Below are 20,366 nucleotides of genomic sequence, written 5' to 3'. Positions count from 1 at the left end.
AACGTAGCAGAGAAAACCAGACTCCAGCGAGTCCAGAATGCCGCCGCCAGGGCCCTGACCGGACTTCCCCTCCGTACGTCAGTGGCGAGCGTCATCACAAAACTCCACTGGCACCCAATGGAGAAAAAGATCCATTTTAAAACGCTTTGCCTAGCATTCAAAATTTTAAAAACTGCCTCCCCCCCCCATGCTATGCCCACTCCTTTCAACTTACGTTCCCCGACGCGCTTTGCGATCTGAAGGACAGAACTTAGCGGTCATTCCTCGCATCAAACTAGCTAGGATGGGTGGCCGTTCATTCAGATACCTGGCCGCAAAACTCTGGAACGGCCTCCCGGACCAGATACGAGGTCTGAATGATCTGCTATCCTTCAGAAGAGCCATCAAAACACATCTCTTCTGTTAAATCGGTATTTTCTCAGCACGCTTCCCCCACCTCTGTCATTTTCCAAGCTCTCATACAGAAAGCGCCGGGACGCCCCTTGGCTGGGGCAGCCGTGCACTATACAAGCACATATAACATTAACATTAACATTAACTAGTATGTAACTATGTCCAGAGGCTGTTTTAGGTTTTAAGGGACCTACAATGTCTATCCCTACCCTCTCAAAGGGAACTCCAAACACTAGAAGTGGGACTAAGGTGGCCTTTGTAGTGCTACCTGACTTACCACTAGCTTGGGAAGAGACACAGGAGTGACAAAACTCCTTGGTGTCTTCAGACTTCTGTGGTGCAAGTGAAATTGAGGGACTACTCTGTCCTAAGGCTTGATTTGCCTAAGATTTCCTGCAAGAGGAATGTCATGTGCCAGGATCAAAAGAAAACCCCTGAATTTCTGAGGTATGACCAACATCCAGGTGGCACCAGGTCAGGGGTCTCTATTCTCAGGAAATAAGATCCCATCTTCCCAATAAGTCCTCTGGAACCCATTGACATTCCCTGTCTCCTCCACAGATTGCTATCAGAGTTGTTCAAGAGAAGAGTAGGTTTTCTGCTCCATACTCAAGTCTTCCCTGGAAGGTCCCCCTGCCCCCAAGAACTCTGCCGTTTCAGAGCAAAGTTCCTCTGGGACAAGCCTTTCACATAGGCTGCGGTCATCTCCACAGAAGACTGATCCTTAGTGGGAGTCTGGGAGGAGGATACATCTTTACCCTTCCTGCTCCTTCTCTTGGGAGCTGGCTGGTCCATTCTTTCAGGATGCAGGGCTCCCTCTGTGCCTAGTCTCTTGGCTTAGCTGAGATTAACAACTGACAAGGAAAGATCTGTCTTGGCATTTCTGGCATTGGTCCCTTGGTACACTTGTCCAAGGAGTACCTGTTCTGGGCACCCAATTTTCTCTGTCACCATAATTACACTGGCCCCTGTGTCCCGATAAGCTACAACTTCCCGACCGTTGATGAAAGGCTTCTGTCTGTACTTGCCCAATTTAGTAGGACGTACAAGTAAGGTGGCAAGTTCCATGCCACCATCACAAACCAAAATATCCTGCGTGGGTGTCCTGACTAGGCCAAAACCAACTTCTGTACCTAAGGTTAACCCTACTAATCCCTTGTGGACACTACTACCGATTGTGCTAGTGCTAGTGGCACTAGGTGCTTTAGGAGCAGTAGAAGTATCCTTGGTGCCAGACAAAGAGCAATTGGCATGTTTTGCCCTATGGCTTTTCTCTTTAAAGAGATAGCACCAAGGTTTCTTGTTTGAAAGGAAGAGGTTAGGGACCTACCCCCAGAAGAAGTCTTTTGGGGGCCTTGTGAAGACTCTTTCTTGTCTTTACCTTTCTCCCCACCCTTTTTCTTGGGCCTTAGAATAATCTTGCTTCTTCTGGACGCCACCAACATGAGCTGTCTGCTTCACCCTGGTACAGACCCACTTGTGTGTCGTCTTTCCCAATTAGTGGAGAGAAGTCAGATCTGAGTCCACCAGGTATGGTGCAGTTTCTGATTTTGACATTCATTAGGGATGTGTTTCCTCATCAATAAATTGTACAATCCTGCATAGTCATGTACATTAATTTCATGAAGCCAGCCTTCCAGGGCCTTGATAGCACTGTCCACCAAATCTACCCAGTCTTGAATGTGTCTATTCTGTGTGTCCCTAAATTTAACACCATATTGCTCAGTGCTAAAACCATGCTCATCTATGAGGACATTCTTCAAGACTGTGTAATTATCTGCATCTTCCTCCCTAACAGAGAGAAGAGTGTCTCTACATTTGTTAGCAAAGGAGAGCCACAGGATAGCACTGCCCTTGAGGGGCCTTCTGTATCTTACACGCCCTCTCTAAAGCAGTAATCCATTTATGGATGTCATCCCCCTCCTGGTAAGGAGGGACTATCCTGCTCAGGTTCCAAGTATCAAAGGAAGGTTCCCTGACCCTAAGTACGCTAGTGCTGCCACCATTGAATCCTAATCCAAAATACTTCCTGTCCATCTGCACTTTCAGGATCTCCTAATCTAGGGTCAATTGTTCCTTATTGACTCTCTCAAGCTTGAGCAGATGGTATTCCCTTTCTAAGGAGTCCTCCCTTCTGTTTGAGATGGAGGTCCCTATGGAAGTGTGAGAAGAGGTTGAATTCACAGAGGAGGACCTGGACCTCCCTGAACTCTTTGTACCCTCCCAGCAGGAATTAAGGGGGATCTACCTCTATGGCCTTACTCTGTACCTTCTGTGCTATTCCCTGGAGGATCAGAGTTCACCAGTTAGCAGTGTTCAGACTCCTCCTGGTCAGGCTCAGAATTGGGGTCTCTGGAGTGATACAACCATGACTCTTCGTCTGGAGCCCCACCACCCATACCCACATTGTTCGGCCCTTCCGACCTATCAGGATACTGAAGGTCATCCTGCAGGAGCAACTCTAAGAGCTGCATTGTGTTAGGGTTTACCTACCTTTAGTCTTCTTGATGCAGCCAGGATCCTAAGTTACTGAGACTTAAGACCACTGTATCTTGAGGGTTGAGCCTCAGTAGACTCTCCATTTAACCCGTTGACCACAGCTTGAATTCTGCCACATTTCGGGTGAAATAATGGATGGGCGTGGTTCAGATGGGGGCGGTCCGATGCACCGAAAGTGTTAAAGACATGCTACTAGGTGTAGTGTAGTGTTGCACCTACCTACCCTAGTCAAAACTAAACTCCCAACGATTAGAGGAAAGGTTGTGCTAAGACCCTTGACTACCAATCCAAAACGTTCACTAGAATTTACTGATAACAAAAAGTATTATATGTGCCTAGCTAGTGATGGTTTGTCATGTAACCTTCACCTAGATTGAATGGTAAAACAGTGCAGGCTTGAATCCCACCGCTGCCACTAACATAGGAGGGTGCCTCACTATATGGTGCACACTTATTCAAGTGGTGCACCTGGCACTAATCCAGGCAACCCTTATGGTCTTTGATAACCATAGAAAGCTCTCAAAGTGGTATCTTGAAGGAGTGTTAAGCAGCTTGTTTTGCCAGTTTAATCTGTAGATTAGATGAAAAGAAACGAAACAGTGTTTAGCAAAAATAAGTCTATCTATTACAACACAATATCGCTATCACAATGGTATATCTCCTACCCGGAAATATTAGCACAATACACAAAAATACATCCACGACAAATCAGAGGACCCACCCACAGGTAAGCCCTTAAGTACCCTAGGGAAAAGGGTGCCTGCCGCGACCCTGCATATTCAACTTTGTTACGAAGGAGACCTGGTCGAGGGTGAGTGCCTTATCGATGGCTGCAACTGCTAAGGGGTCCGGGAATAGGTGGGCGGCCGGGCCATTGAGGTCCAACATTTATAGCATAGACATTGCTGGATCCTAGAGAGGAGTCCTGCTAAGACTCCCTTCCCGGTGAGAGGACTCTCTACCAGTAACTGGCATTGCCTTCCCTCTGAGTGAACGCCAGCTGAGATGCTGACTGCCAAGTACAACTGTCGGAGGAGACCCAGGAGGGAGTGGTTTGAGGGGGGCCTCTCTGCTCTGTGAACTGCTGCAGTGGCCATAAAGTGAGAGATGCTGCCCTGTAGATATGGCAACTCCATGTGGCAAGGGTCACGTCGTTAGGGACCTGCTTGCTAAGACCGCAGTAAAGCAGGGAGATGGCATGAAGGACTCTGAACTCCATACAGGAGGGTCCTCAGATGAAGCCTGCAGAGGATGAATCCTGAAATAGGAAGTAGCTAGCAACATTAAGGAAATTAATGGAGAGGTGGGGCAACTAGGTCAACGAATTGATACACTGGAGCACTGGAAATTACGCTATAGAAGAGGAACTAGAAGCTTGCAGTAAACAAATCCTTGAAATTCAAGATCAAAATTCACACCTCAATTACCATCTAGAAGACATGTGGAACAGGTTCAGAAGATCCAACATGCAAATAAAGGGGGTCCTTTTACAGGCAGATGCTGGCAACCTGGAGGAATATGTCATCCGCCTCTTCTGCCACATAGTCCCAGAATTGGCAGACAAAGATCTTATTTTGGATTGCACCCACAGGGCTGGCCTCCCCTCCGGGACGCCCGGGACCCCACATGGTATCCTACATGCCTGCATAACTATCACCAAAAAGAAATGATAATGGCTGCAGTGAGATACTAGCATGCAATTACTTTTAAAGACGTACAACAGTGGCTCTATAAAGAACTGATGCATATCACGCTTGGAGCAGGACCCTGAAACCAGTGACCAAAGTACTCCAGAAGAAAGGGATTCGCTATAGGTGGGGCCACTCATTTCACCTTATTTTAGTGTGGAATGGAGAAATACATACAGTCCGTACACTTGGCGAGGTCTCTTTGATTTTCGGGTTGAACAGGAGAAACCTGATCTTTAGTCAAAGTAGCTTCAACAGTCTCACTCTCGGCCACCTCATGCCACAAGAAGTTCCTGACACCGAGTCTGGAAGAAGGCCAGCAAACCGTCAGCTGCTGAGAGTCTAAGAGAGCACTCGGCCCTGCTGCTACACCTTACACAGAGGGAGCAGTCCATGGGCTCCGCCACAGAATGAGAAGGTATCCCGTCGCCTTTGAGTGAAGATTACCATTACAGACATCAAAATAACCCATTCCCTAGGTGGCATATCTACCAAAAAGACATCCAAACAAATGAACGCGGTATACTATAACCCAGAAATCATCACCTCCTACTATCAGAGATAATCATGTTTCAAACATAATATGACCCCGAGTGCAAACGAGAATTTTGATGTAGATAGCATGCCAACTATGTAAATCATACAGCGTAGCCACCAACGGGTTTGCTGGCTGTCAATAAACGTGCCGCACCCGCGGACATTTATGTCAACACCTGATGAGCTGAACAATGGGCCCGAAGAACCAAATTGCCTCGCAGATCTTAATTGGTCCAAAGGAAAAATGGTCAATAAAATTCCCTGATCGTGGTAGACCTTCAAGATAAATTCACGGCCTCTGTGCATATGACTGAGGTCCAAATAAAAAACAACACTTGAACTATTCATTAAAGCAGGCTAGCTGACTAGCAGTAGCCCCTACCTCCAACAATCCTGTATATATGCGTATGGTCGGTGCACAGTGTCGGAACCCAAATCGCCCCTCAAGCCACTGGACATGAGTGTACCAGATCCCACACACATTCCCAAATATAATTGAATACACCTTCTGTTCTATAGTGTCGGAGCTGAAATGCTTCTCAAAGCACGGGCATTGGTGTTTGAGAACCCCCATGGTTTATCATTCATCAATAAATACATTTGCCCATATTGGCAGCCAAATGTACCTTTGGTATCACCGTATATGAAAAATAGTGATGCAACACAAAGTTTACCAAAATGTACTTCACCGTTACAATGAATTGTGGATCACTATGCCCATTTCTTTATAGTATCTCTTAGCCTCAAATGACTTGATCGATAACCGGTTATTACAAACCATGGTCCTCCAATGGATCTTTTTGTTGAGCTGCCAGGGACTAGAATACTTGGAAATGTGAACAAATATTCTATGATGACCTGGAATAAAATAATTGTTACCTCAAAATCAATTCAAACCTTTCTCAGCTATTTGTATTAATGCCTTAAAATAAGAAATATGACTAAAAGAACAGCATAAAATCAAGAAAGGTAATTCATGGAATGTATTCAGCTAATGCCGCGTTTTGCATAGACTCGTCAAGATAATGAATTTCAAATTGGATTTAATAACACATTTCTATTACAGATAGCCTCACAAAACAAGTCATAGATCAGCTGAAAAATATTCTGTACAGAGAAACAAGATTATTCTAGAGGTTCAATCATTAATCATACAGACCAAAGCAAGGCTGATCGTTTCAAGTTTGTCCCCAGTTAGATCTGGTCAAGTCTGGACTGCAACACAGCGTGTCACAGTAGGAGTTAGATAACCTCTCTGCGAAAAGTCTATTTTCCTGCACAACTTTACCAGCCGGCAAAGTACAGGATTCGAGGTTGCAGTTTGATATAGTTCAGTTCATTAAAGTCTATACCCCTTAGTGTAGGTGATAGGGAGCATAGAAAAGTCAATCGAGATCAAAAGTCTCTCCAATAGCATGCCAGGCAGGAAAAGAAAATGGCAGCCAGCCACCGACTCCTCCTCCGATGGGGCAATTATTCCTCAAAATGTTCCTGGTGTACACCCCTTAACGTATCAATTACATCAGTCCATAGGGTTCTGATTGGTCATTCACAGTGGGCTGTTGTGGGGTGATATAGTGCATATTCCTTTAGGATTCATTAGGTTCAATTGTATTACCATTTCGTCACTTTCACAGAAATGGGTGGTACCTTACTTTGCTCACAGTCAGTCCGTTCTCAGGCGTCTTTCCCTGGGTTTGCAACAATATTGTTACATTTCTATCAAATATACTTCTTAGCGAGAAGTGAGCCCACTGTTAGTCCATACAGAAAAGAAACTTTAAAGAAATTTCTCAAGGAGCTTAGATGACTGTCTCACGTGATTTCGTATTAACGTAGGGAAACGAAAAGCCTTTGAGGACTACATCAAAAACTACCTGAATCACTACCTTCAATATTACCTCTTATCACACATTTACAAATACATTTAGACTTTCTTTATTATTTCAATTACAGTTTATACTCTTAAGGAACCACACATCAATATTAGGTACTACTAAAACAAAATTTCTATAGGCATTCTTTGTACTTTACCATTGTCAAGCATTTTTATTAACTATTCACTCTCAAATGCATGTGTTACTTTATTGAGGTTAGAGAACTTCAGGTTTGCACTATGTCAACTTTTCTCTAAATCAAGCAATTTTGCATTTCAAGAACTTCCATAGTTGTATATTTCCATGTTTGATGCACATTTAAATGTATATTGACACAAAACTCACAATCTTAACTGTATATTTTATTTTCTCATAACACGTAAATACATTTATGTGTAGTTCTCTTTGTTTCTCTTTTCGTTTACATTTTTGTTTTATCATTTTTAGGACACACTGCGTGCTTTTACGATGCAACGTGCATTCTCACAGTTTTTTTACTTAGCCGGTTAACATGTCTTGGTCAAGTAATATTTGTCATAATGATCTTTACTGGTGAGAATTGATAAAGGTAGACGTCAAATAACATCTGCGCTTCATCAGTAGCATGACCCCTAAGCCCCCATTACATGCTAATGCCAGAAAGACCAAAGTCTCCCTATAACTGGGTGCAGCAGGTTCACCTGAATACGTCTCAATGCTCGTTTCACATGTTCAATGCCTCTCCATAGTGGGTACTTGCTGTTAAAAAAGTGCCCTATATTCGAATCTAGTGCTCGTCATCCCAATCATGTATATCTGTATATTGACAATAAACAGAAGCACTGCCCTAACTGTGAAAAAACCCACATATAAAGCATGGCGGCTATGTAGAGATTATACTGTATACAATCCTGTGAAGAGAAGTAACCCCACGAAAGAGACATAAAACCCCACCCATGGTACGACACATCTATTCTGTAATAACAGTAATCAACGCAGTAACAAGCTTTATTGTTCTGAATCCCATGAGAGAAATGGATGTTGACTGGAACGTTAAAGCTTAAAGTCATTCGGAGTTTATGAATGAAATGATAGGAATGGAAGGTGTGTCAAAATTCCGACGAACCAGTATTTAGAACACGTAAGGTACAATATGATAGAAATGGGGATGCTTCTGTGGTGAAATAAGGTGTTCCAGCACACACTTTGGCAGACATATTCAAACGGAGTCCGCAGCCTATATATATATTTTATCCTCTAACAAGAGACAGGCACGCCTCAGGCTGCATAATGATGATAACATAATAATTCAGGAAGCATATAAAGGGGGGAATGTAGTCTTTATGAACAAAGGGGACTACATGAATGAAATAAATGACCGCTAATGCTAAGAATGAATTAAGACCAATCCTATGAAGAAACCCACTTTCTTTATCATTATGGAATTGGGGGACTTGAAAGACGTACCTTTTGTCTGATGATGAATATCGATATCTGTTGGTTTGGAATGCAAGCTTCCTGTGTATTTATGTGTTGCCCAAGGTCCATAAAGAAGGACCCTTCTGCCCAGGAAGACCTATCTTATCAGAAAGATTGTCTAAATTTGTGGATATCAAACGCCAGCAATTTGTCATCAACCTGCCATCTTTTATACAGGATGGCAAGGATATCCTCAACAAATTCAACAACCTAACTTGGTCTAAGGAACTTCAATTTGTGCCATCTGATGTAAAATGTTTGTGCATGTGCATGCACAAGGGTTTTGGGTGACTCGCAGTTAAGTCTATCCTGGACAAGGATAGGGCAAGCCATTTTGAATGTAATCTAATTTTACTGGATGCGACCAATATCATACTGCTCGGGAATTACTTTATTTAAGATGGTCGCTGGTACCAACAACTCCAGGGTACAACCATTGGTTACCTGTTTGCTCCCTCCTATGCTGGCCTATTCATAGACTAGAGGGAGCATGCCTGGGCAGAGGTTCCTATCCCTGGAATGAACATATAGTCTTTTGGAGGAGGTACATTGACAACATTAGCTGCCTTTGGACCAGCTTGACTGAGACACTGTATGAGTATTTCTCATATCTCAATGATAATCCCCATAATATAAGACTTACAATGAGCCACCATAAAGAAAACAAAGATTTTTTCGGACCTACAATTTTATGTAAAAGATGGTGTGATTCATAGCACTGTGTTCTGCAACAAAACAGCATGCAACAATATTTTGTAACATAGCTCTAATTCATTGGAACTGTGTGTGAAGTGTGGTTAGTAAGGTTCGCCGGTTGGTGCTTGGCTTCCGTGCTATTTATGCTTTTGTAACACTTCTGCTCAGTCTAAACTGTAAATTGTAGTTTAAAGTGACACACTTTCTTTACTTATACCTGGCCAAGGTCTGCCTTTGTTTATGAAGTACAGCAAACTGCCCAGTACTCCATTTCCCGGCATATGACGAATGGTGGGTGTCACAGATTATGTTCAGCGTAAGTGGCAGAGTCGCGCTTCCACTTATGCGTGCGAGTGCAGAAGAGTCAGAGACAGAGTTCTGTAATGAGAGTTTAGACAAGATGGCAATGCTTGCCTGTAGGATCATCCAGGTGAGAAGAGGCAAACGTGCACAAACTGTAAATTGTTGGGGTGGATGGGCCCTAGGATAGGCTCATTTGTACCATTGCAATGAGTGCATTCTGGACCGCTGCTGACACCCATGAAGGAAGAAGGAGGAAGGCTGTGTGAGCTATACCCCACCCCCAAAGTAGCATGGTAGAAAAACCAGTCTCAGGAATGAGGGGAGGAAGAGGTCATAGGTTAGGGCGTTGAAGCCAGGATGAGCCTTTTGTTTGATCTGATATTAAGGGTGGGGTGGTTTGTGAGCTGCAGGGTCGGGTTTGCTCCCTGTTGGGTCAACGGGGTTCTACAGTGGGGTGGAAAAGTAAAGTAGCCCATATGCAGGGAAGTGTGGGGTTGGGGTGTTTTAACGCGTTTAAGATTTTGTTCAACCTCTAAAAAGGGATAAAGGGTCACACAGCAGGCGCTATGTAGCTCCATCACTGGCATTCTGGGAACATTTTGACAGTGACCTATCTGAGGGACATGCACGGGGCTAAAGGGCAGGGTGCCAGCCACAGTGTTAGCAAAGTAATTACAGCAGGGTTACACCTTTTCGTTTCTCAGATGTAGCACCCATGCATGGGGAAGCACCACTCTCGAAGGGCCAATGTGTCCACTTCAGGGGTGTCAGCTCTGCCATCTTGGGCAACACAAATTCAGGGGTAAATTAAAGCAGCCTCTATTAACACCAATTAGAAAAACAGAGTTTGGCAGAAAAGCATCTGCTTTCCCTGCCATTTCTTTTGTGGCTCTCTCAGGGCCTGAGGATGTTTTACAGAGAATCACAAATACCAAGCCAGGGGTTGATTGGACAATGGAACATGGCTAACACCTCCAGCATGGACCAACGGAGAGGTGCGTGGCTGCGAACGCATTTGAGTGAGGCGATCAGTTGTAAAACTGGGAGTAATCTGGAACCAACTGCCCCATTACAACCCGTGAACAGGCGACTTGAAGGTGGTGGGTCTGCCGTTGTGTCTCCTGGCCTGTGTATTAACAGGCTGTTAATAGCTTGCCGCTCATTAAAGTTCCATCAAAATGCAAAGAACCTCTACCTTGTTCAAACTCCAAACCACATGACAAAATAAACTATAAATAAATATAGCAATTACAAATTAAATATAATAACAACTGCATGGATGTTCTGGACAAGGTTTGTACCCATATGCACAACACAAAGGAAACCATACTTAAAAGCAATGGAACAGCTTGAAGTATCATCTAAGCAATATTTTAATATTCTATTCTAATTGTCAGGTCTTTCAAATAAATATTTTTCTTTTGTATTTTTTATGTAGTATTTTCGAATGAAAAATAAAACAGCAATCTTGTTCAAGGTTTTATCATTGAATTGACATAATTTGCTTTCTCTTTTAAATGTTCTCGAGTATTGAGCTTGGGTTTTAGCAGGATAATGAAACATTTGGGAAAGAAAATGCAGCCCAGTAGCCCGGCACTGGAGGACTGGATGGTGAACACCTCCACGGCCACCATGTACTTGCCTCGGGTGCTTGTGTATGCTGGGATGAAGGACAACCATACACTGACAAACACCAGCATGCTAAAAGTAATTATCTTTGTTTCATTGAAACTGGCAGGCAAATGTCTTGCTAGAAAGGCCACAATAAAGCTAACCAGGGCAAGAAGTGCCATGTATCCCATCATGCAGTAGAAGAAAAAGGAGTGCCCTTCGTTGCACTGGAAGATGGTCTTTCCCTCATTAGCTTCCATGTTCATTTCTGGGAATGGAGCGGACATCAGGATCCAAACAGTACATATGATGACCTGGAGCATTGAGCAGAGGCAGACAACTGCATTGGCTGTGTTGGGCCCCAGCCACCTTCTCCAAGGGCTGTGGTGGCTGGTGGCGTTGAAGGCCATGACCACCAGAATGGTTTTGGCTAGGACAGATGAGATACTGACAGAGAATACGACTCCAAAGAGGGTTTGTCGGACCAAGCAGCTGAGGCTGGTGGGCTGGCCAATAAACACCAAGGAGCAGAGGAAGCAGAGCATGAGTGCAATGAGTAGGAGGAAGCTGAGCCCGCGATTGTTGGCTCTGACGATGGGCGTCTCGCGGTACCAGAGGAAGGTGCACAAAACAGCAGTAGTGAGGAGTGTGAGGATAGTGGCTGTAGTGGCCAACACCAGGCCTAGCGGCTCTTCATAGGAGAGGAATTCGATTACTCTGGGGACACACATATCCCTCCTCTCATTGGGCCATTGATCTTCCGGGCATTGCTGACACTCGGCTGCATCTAAACAAGCGAAATACATGATATCCTTAGAAAGCATGAAATCGTGACTCCTATAGTGTGGGATGGAAACATAACATAATGCTAGTACAATGCTCAGATGCCTGTTCTTTCATATACCATAGGTTTCAATTCCTGGTAAGAATCTTTACATTTGGATGTAGAGTTCTATGCAACTTTTTACAAGTGTCCAAAGGAAGCATCACAGGGTTATTAAGACAGTAAATCCTCTTAACATCTCTGATTTGAGAGCAATGGGTGTAATCATCAGAGTGGGTAGAGGAAGACATTGATTCCCCCAAAACAGGACCTTTTACTTTAGAATGAGACTGTTCCACATAAAGTGTACTTTGAGTCGGTCAACCACATTGCCTCTAACTGCTAGGGTACTAATTCACCTAGTGATGTTACTTGAGAGTGTGAAGACTCATCCATATTTTTCCTCTTTACCTTATAAACCTCTTTCATGCTACTGGTGGTATCATTCAAATAAATTGATTACCGTAATAATGTCCTACATCTTTGGGGTTTTGTTAAACTTTCTTTTCTTCTTCTCTAACTGTTATTGTCACATGCATGTTATAAATTGGAATCTTCACTGAGATTAGTTATGCTGTAAATTAATGCATTTATTCAGTGGTTTTATATAGCGCTCTTTTCACAATATTGATATTAAGGGCCATTCTAGTGAACAATGAGAGATACCTATATAAGCATAAAAAAGCAACAGGTCATATGTCACCTTATCGGGCGATATGCAGAAAAACATATAAGAGAATAGTGACATGACTGGTTTATAATGAGGGAAAGGGGAGTGCAGTAGGAGAAATAGGTGGGGGCAGGAGGAGGACGATGCACAAAGAAGGTGAAGCATACTGCTATATACCATAAACATAAGAGGAGCTTGTATTTAGTTCTAGATCTGCATATTACTCACTTCTAGAACATTTCCCAGGTCACATTAGTGATTATGAACAGCTTCTAAGATTGAGGGAGGGGGTATGCGATGAATTTGGGGTGGGGCTTTAGTACTTTTCTAAAAGTCAAGATGCTGTTCTCAGGGGAAGATGTGAAGGCTTTCAGAAGCCAGAGGTGGAACCCATGAAGGATTGCTTTAGGGGAAGAAAGAGTTTGAATTTGAACTTTCCAGGATGAGAGTGCTCATACTCTTTCATTCACTTGGGCCTCCTGAGATGAGAGAGCTTGTACTTCTTCATTTCCTTGGGACTCCTGAGATGACAGAGCTTGTACTCCTTTATTCCCTTGGGCCGCCTGAGATGAGAGAGCTCATACTCCTTCGTTCTCTTAAGCCTACTGAGATGAGAGTGCTCATACTCCTTCATTCTCTTGGGCCTCCTAAGATGAGAGAGCTTGCACTCCTTCATTCTCTTGCACCTACTGAGACAAGAGAGCTTATACTCCTTCATTCCATTGCACCTCCTGAGACAAGAGCGCTCATACTCCTTTATTACCTTGGGCCTCCTGAGATGAGAGAGCTCGTACTCTTTCATTCACTTGGGCCTTCTGAGATGATAGAGCTCGTACTCCTTTATTCCCTTGGGCCTCATGAGATGACAGAGCTCGTACTCCTTCATTCCCTTGGGCCTTCTGTGATGAGAGAACTTGTATTCGCTCATTCTCTTGGGACTCCTGAGAGAAGAGAGAGCTTTTACTCCTTCATTCTCTGAGATGAGAAATATCTTACTCCTTCTTTGCCTTGGGGTTCCAGAGATGAGAGAGATCATACTCCTTCACTTTCTTGAGCCTCCTGAGATGAGGGAGCTTGTGCTCTTTCATTCACTTGGGCCTCCTGAGACAAGAGATCTTGTACTCCATTGTTCTCTTGGGCCTCAAGAGATGAAAGAGCTTGTACTCCTTCATTGCATTGAGCCTCCTGAGATGAGAGACTTGCACTCCTTCATTCAGATGGATCTCCCAATAGGAGAGAGCTTATACACCTTCATTCTTTTGGGCCTCCTTAGATGAGAGAGATCATACTCCTTTATTCCCTTGAGCCTCCTGAGATGAGGAAACGTGTGCTCTTTCATTCTCTTGGGCCTCATGAGATGAAAGAACTTGTACTCCTTCATTGCGTTGGGCTTCCTGAGATGAGAGAGCTTGTACTCCTTCACTCCCATGGGCCTCCTAATAGGAGAAAGCTCATACTCCTTCATTCTTTTGGGCTTCCTGAGATGAGAGAGCTTATACTCCTCCTTTCCCTTGGCCTCCTGAAATGTGAGAGAACATACTCCTTCATTCTCCTGCGCCTCCTAAGAAAAAAGAGCACATACGCCTTCATTCTCTTGCACCTCCTGAGACGATGAGCGGGCTTGTACTCCTTCATTCTCTTGGGCCTTCTGAGGTGAGAGAGCTTGTACTCCTTCATTCCCGTGGGCCTCCTGAGATGAGAGAGCTTATACTCCTTCATTCCCTTGGGCCTCCTGAGATGAGAGAGCTCATATGTCTTCATTTGCCTGCACCTCCTGAGATGAGAGAGCATGTACTCCTTCATTCCCTTTAGCCTCCCGAGAAGAGGGAGCTTGTACTCCTTCATTCCCTTGGGCCTCCTGAGAAGAGGGAGCTTGTATTCCTTAATTCCCTTGGGCCTCCTGAGATGAGAGAGCTTGTATTCCTTCATTCGCTTGTGCCTCCAGAGACGAGAGAGCTTGTATTCCTTCATTCCTTTGGGACTCCTGAGATGATAGATTTTGTACTCCTTCATTGTCTCAGATGAGAGGTCTCATACTCCGTATTTCCCTTGGGCCTCCAGAGCTGAGAGAGATCATACTCCTTCATTCCCCTGAGCCTCCTGAGATGAGGAAGCTCATACTCTTTCATTCCCTTGGGCCTCGTGAAATGAGAGAGCTCCTAATCCTTCATTCACCTTGGCCTCCTGATATGAGAGAGCTCATACTCCTTCATTCTCTTGTACCTCCTGAGACAACAGAGCTCATACTCCTTCATTCACCTTGGCCTCCTTATATGAGAGAGCTCATACTCCTTCATTCTCTTGGGCGTCCTGAGATGAGAGAGCGTATAGTTCTTAATTTCCTTGGGCCTCCTGACATTAGAGAGAGCATACTCCTTCATTCTCTTGCACCTCCTCAGATAATGAGCTCACTTGTACTCCTACTTTCCGTTGAGTCTCCTGAAATGACAGAACTTGTACTCCTTCATTTTCTTGCGACTGCTGAGATGATGAGAGAGTTTGTATTCCTTTATTCTCTTGCACCTCCTGAGACAAGAGAGCGCTTGCACTCCTTCATTCCTGTGGGCCTCCTCAGATGAGAGAGCTCATACGCCTTCATTTCCTTGGGACTCCTTAGATGAAAGAGCTCGTACTCCTCCATTCACTTGCACCTCCTAAGATGAGAGAGTGCTAGTACTTCTTCATGCCCTTGGAACTCCTGAGATGAGAAAGCTTGTAGTCCTTCATTCTCCGAGATGAGAGATCATACTCCTTCATTCCCTTGAGCCTTACTGAAAGGAGGGAGCTTGTACTGCTTCATTTTCTGGGGCCTCCTGAGATGACAGAGCTTGTATTCCTTCATTCTCTTGCACCTTCTGAGAGAAGAGAGCTCATACTCCTTCATTCAATTGGGCCTCCTGAGATGAGAGAGCTCATACTCATTCATTCTCTTGCGCCTCCAGAGACGAGAGAGCTTGTACTTCTTCATTCCCATGGGCCTCCTCAGATTAGGGAGCTTGTATTACTTCATTCCCTTGGGACTCCTTCATTGTCTGAGATGAGAGGTCTCATACTCCTTATTTCCCTTGGACCTCCAGAGCTGAGAGAGATCATACTCCTATATTTCTTTGAGCCTCCTGAGATGAGGAAGTTCGTACTCTTTTATTCACTTGGGCCTCCTGAGACGAGAGATCTTCCACTCCATCATTGCATTGGGCCTCCTGAGAGGAGGGAGCTTGTACACCTTCATTCCATTGGGCCTCCTGAGAGGAAGGAGCTTGTACACCTTCATTCCCTTGGGCCTCCTGAGATGAGAGAACTCATATTCCTTCATTATCTTGGGCCTCCAGAGATGAGAGAGATCATACTCCTTGATTCTCTTGTGCCCCCTGGGATGATAGAGCTCCTACTCTTTCATTCCCTTGTGCCTCCTGAGATGAGAGAGCTTGTACTCCTTCATTCTCTTGTACCTCCTGGGATGAGAACGCTTGTACTCCTTCATTCCCTTGGGCCTCCTGAGATGAGAGATTCTTACTCCTGCATTCCCTTAGGCCTCTTGTTCCTCCTGAGATGAGAGAGCTGTACTCCTTCATTTTCTTGCTCCTCCTGAGGTGAGAGAACTCATACTCCTTCATTCTCTGAGATGAGAAATCCCCTACTCCTTCATTCCCTTGGGCCTCCTGAGATGAGAGATTCTTACTCCTGCATTCCCTTGGGCCTCTTGGTCCTCCTAAGATGAGAGAACTCATACTCCTTCATTCTCTGAGATGAGAAATCTCCTACGTCTTCTTTCCCATGGGCCTCCAGAGATGATAGAGCTCATTCTACCTCATTCTCTCTGGCCTCCTGGGACGAGAGAGCTTGTACTCCTTCATTCTCCTGAACCTCCTGGGACGAGAGAGCTTGTACTCCTACATTCCCTTGGGCCTCCTTAGATGAGAGATTCTTGCTCCTGCATTCCCTTAGGCCTTTTGGTCCTCCTGAGATGAGAGAGCTGCACTCCTTCATTCTCTTGCTCCTCCTGAGGTGAGAGAGCTCATACTCCTTCATTCTCTTGCTCCTCTTGAGGTGAGAGAGCTCATACTCCTTCATTCCTTCAGGCCTCCTGAGATTAGAGAGATTGTATGTGTGCTGTATTAAGCAGCACACATAAACGTTACTAAACGTCATTAAAAGATTGAAGGGACACCTTCCTTTACATAAACAATCTTCCCCACTGCGCAGTCACCCTTGCACTATGGTGCAAGGGTGCCTGCGTTGGCTCTGGGCTGCTAAGGTTAGCGCCAGTGCAGGGGGAAACACAGGGCTCGATCATATTGTTGTAAATATGATGCAGCCCTGCATTTCTGATGTGCGGGAGTGCAGCGTTAAGCCAGGAAGACTACCGCTGCAATCCATTACTTTGTTGTAAATATGCCCAGAATTTCTCAAATTTGCAGTCCTCCCCAGGCCCCTTTCATGTAAAGCTTGGATTCAGTCTTCTGGTGGACCTGGCCAAAATCCTGGAAAGCCCTGAGAAGTGAGGTCAGAGGCCTGGGTAGCAAGCAGGGTCCCAGCTCCCTTACCCCTCTATCAGTACCTTGTAATATTGTCCATTCTATCCTCAGTGCCATTAAAAGTATATCCTTTTCATTTCTGTCACAGGGTGGGGTACCGGGCAGAGCTTATTTTGCACTTTTTCTTTTCCTCCTCTGTGGGAAAGTGTTTCCACTGTTATGCATCAAGCCGGAGCGCACATTGGTGCCAGCATGGACCACTGATCATCTTTGATTGGCACTGATGATAATCAAAAGATGGAGATGATTGTTCATTCTCATTCATTTTCCACAGGAAGGAGTGACTGCCTATTTTGGGCATTCTATCCCATTATATAAAAGTATTCAAGCTAATCACTCTTGTTTCTATAAAAGTAGAAAACAGACAGACAGAATATAATTAATATCCCCATCAGAGATGGCACAGTTTAGAGACCACTTCTATTCGTTGTATACTCTTTCCTGAATGTTGGTGTGATGTCATGATTGGTCTCTTGGTATAAAGTCAAAATCCTTCTTCTTTCCCAGTCTTCCTGCTTTGTCACATGTCACTGATTCTTGCTTTTATTCTCTTGTAGGAGTGTCTAAGGTGGAGACACATATTCCTGCATGCACAGGCGGTGTTAAACGCTCTGCATAAGGGAGTGTCTGACAATTATCAGTGCTAAAGTGTTGTAAATATTTGATTGAAATGGAACAGATCTCTTGTATACACTGCATCGAAACCTTTGGGAAGGAAAGCACAGAGTAATGGCTTCTACTGAGGTTGGTCTCAATCTGCTCAGCAGTGACAGAGAATATGATGTCACACTGTTATAAATGGGGGTCTTTAGTTTCCGTGGCTTACACCCTGTCCAAGTAGGGACCCTCCCTTCTAGTCAGGGTAAGGGAGTTACACACCCAAGATAACCCCAGCTCACCCCTTTGGTAGCTTGGCAGGAGCAGTCAGGCCTATATCAGAGGCAATGTGTAAACATTTTTACATAAAACACACTGTAACTCAATGAAGACACTCAAAATGGACACCACACCAGTTTAGAACTAATCTTTATCTAAACCAAACAAGAACAAAACAACAAAAATCCAACATACATAAGTATCAACATCACTTTTAAAGGTTTAACTCAATGGATGCATTGATTTCAGCACAAAGTACCTTTGATGTGTTAAAATCCAAGAAAAAAAATAGGCGCAGATGAGGAAAACACCCGAAAATACAAGTGATGCTTCGATTCTTGAGTCCCAGGGGAATGGAGGCATCAGTTCTACTGCACTTAAGAGAAGTGTTGTGTAGATTTCTTACTGTGAGGAGAAGCAATGAGTCGAATCCCAAATTTGGATCCTTACTGCAGGGCAATGTGCTGGAAACTTGGCTACCAGGCATGATGCTTGGAAAATCCAGATGTGCTGGGGTTGATGCAGTGGCAGTAAAACAGAAGCTGCATTGATTCCTACAGCCGCGGTCAGGTGATGTGTCTATTCCTTTAGCCGCACAGCAGGGCCTGCGTCGGAGTCAGAGCAGAGGTCTCAGATGTCAGAAACATTGTGCTCTCGAATTAGGCTGTGGTGATTTTCGAGCAGCTAACGGGAGCTGCATTGATTTTTCAGCCACAGCGATGCGTTGGTTTTTCAATCGCAAGGGAAGTTTGCGGTTGGAAAAATCGTGCTGAAAGGTGTGTGGATTTTCAGTCCTTGAAGCAGAAAAACCACCTCCAGGCACCACTTGGCAGGTCACTTAGAACTCCCAGCAGAGGCGTTCACTGGAGCTGCAAGAGGCAAACAATCACAAGCCCCTGGAGAATATTGAAAAGCAGGATTCCAGAAAGCAAAGTCTAGTTCTTTCACTGCTCACAGACAGAAGCAGCAACTGCAAGCCAACCCAGCAAAGCAACATAGCGTAGGGGCAGTACTCCTCCTGACAGCTATTCAGCTCTTCTTCTTGTCAGAGTCCTCAGTCCAGTAGTGTTAAAAAATGTTGTGTTACAGGTGCAATACTTATACCCCTTTCCTCCTTTGAAATAGGCATACTTCAAAGGACAGTCTTTGTAGTACAAAGACCCTGCCATGCCCTGTCCTGGCTCCAGCCACACTACAGGGGGCGGGCACAGTATTGTGTGAGGACAGGCACAGCCCTCTTCATTTGTCAGTGTCAACTCCTCCCACTACTCTAGCTCAGGAAGGCCCATCAGCCTGGTGATGGGCAATCAGGATATACAGGGCACGCCTAAGCTACCTTTGTGTGATTGTCTAGAGTGAATGCATAAACAGCCCAACTGTCAGTCTAAACCAGACATGGATTCCACAGGCAGACAAAGGCACAGGATGGTAAAAAAAGAAAATGACAACTTTCTAAAAGTGGCATTTTCAAACACAATTTAAAAACCACTTTCACAGAAAGATGTGTTTTTTAAATCCTGAGCTAAGGAAACCCAAACTCCAAATCTCTATCTCTTCCCAATTGAAAGTTACACTTGTAAAATGTTATAAGCCAGCTCCAATGATAAATTATAGCAGTATTTCACTATCAGGACATGTAAAACAAACCAGTACATGTCCTACATTTTACATAGTCTGCACTTTGCCCATTGGCTACCCTGGGCCTACCTTATGGGTGCTTTACATGTAATAAGAGGGAAGGTTTGGGCCTAACAGGGGGGTGCACTTGCTAGATCAACTCTGCAGTGGCAGACTGAGACATGGTTACCAGGCTACTCATGTGGGTGGCACAATTAGTGCTGCGGCCCACTAGTAGCATTTAATTTACAGGCCCTGGGCACACACAGTGCATGTTACTAGGGACTTACCAGTAAATCAAATATGCCAATCATGGATAACCAATCACAATCACTATTTCCACAGGGAGCACTTTAGCACGACCAGCAGTGTAAAAAGTGCCCTAAGTTCAAAAACCAGCAAAAACGAAGTCCATCCAACAGTCAAAAATGCAGGCGGCAGAAGCAAAAAGACAGGGGAAACCACGCCAAGGATGCCAGGTCTAACACGCGCAAGCAACTGATACAGTGGTGTAACCAATGGTGCAAGAGTCCTCAATACAAGCATGGAAAATGTGCTCCCCAACCCCTGTCTCTCTCTATTCTCTTTGTGTCTATTTGTCTTTGTAATTTTCTCACAACCCCCTCTGTGTGACTATTTTCCGTTGTCTGCCATTTCCACACAACACTCTTCTGTCTCTGTACTTCTTTGCCCTCAGTTCCGTCCCCTTTCTAACCTTGTATTCTCTTGCTTTCTCCAGATATCTTTTCTCTTTGTTGAGACTTCACCCTCTCTGGCTCTGCT

Source organism: Lissotriton vulgaris, chromosome 6 (assembly GCF_964263255.1).
Source record: "Lissotriton vulgaris chromosome 6, aLisVul1.2, whole genome shotgun sequence".
Classification (NCBI taxonomy): Eukaryota; Metazoa; Chordata; class Amphibia; order Caudata; family Salamandridae; genus Lissotriton; species Lissotriton vulgaris.
This window is presented reverse-complemented; position numbering follows the sequence as displayed.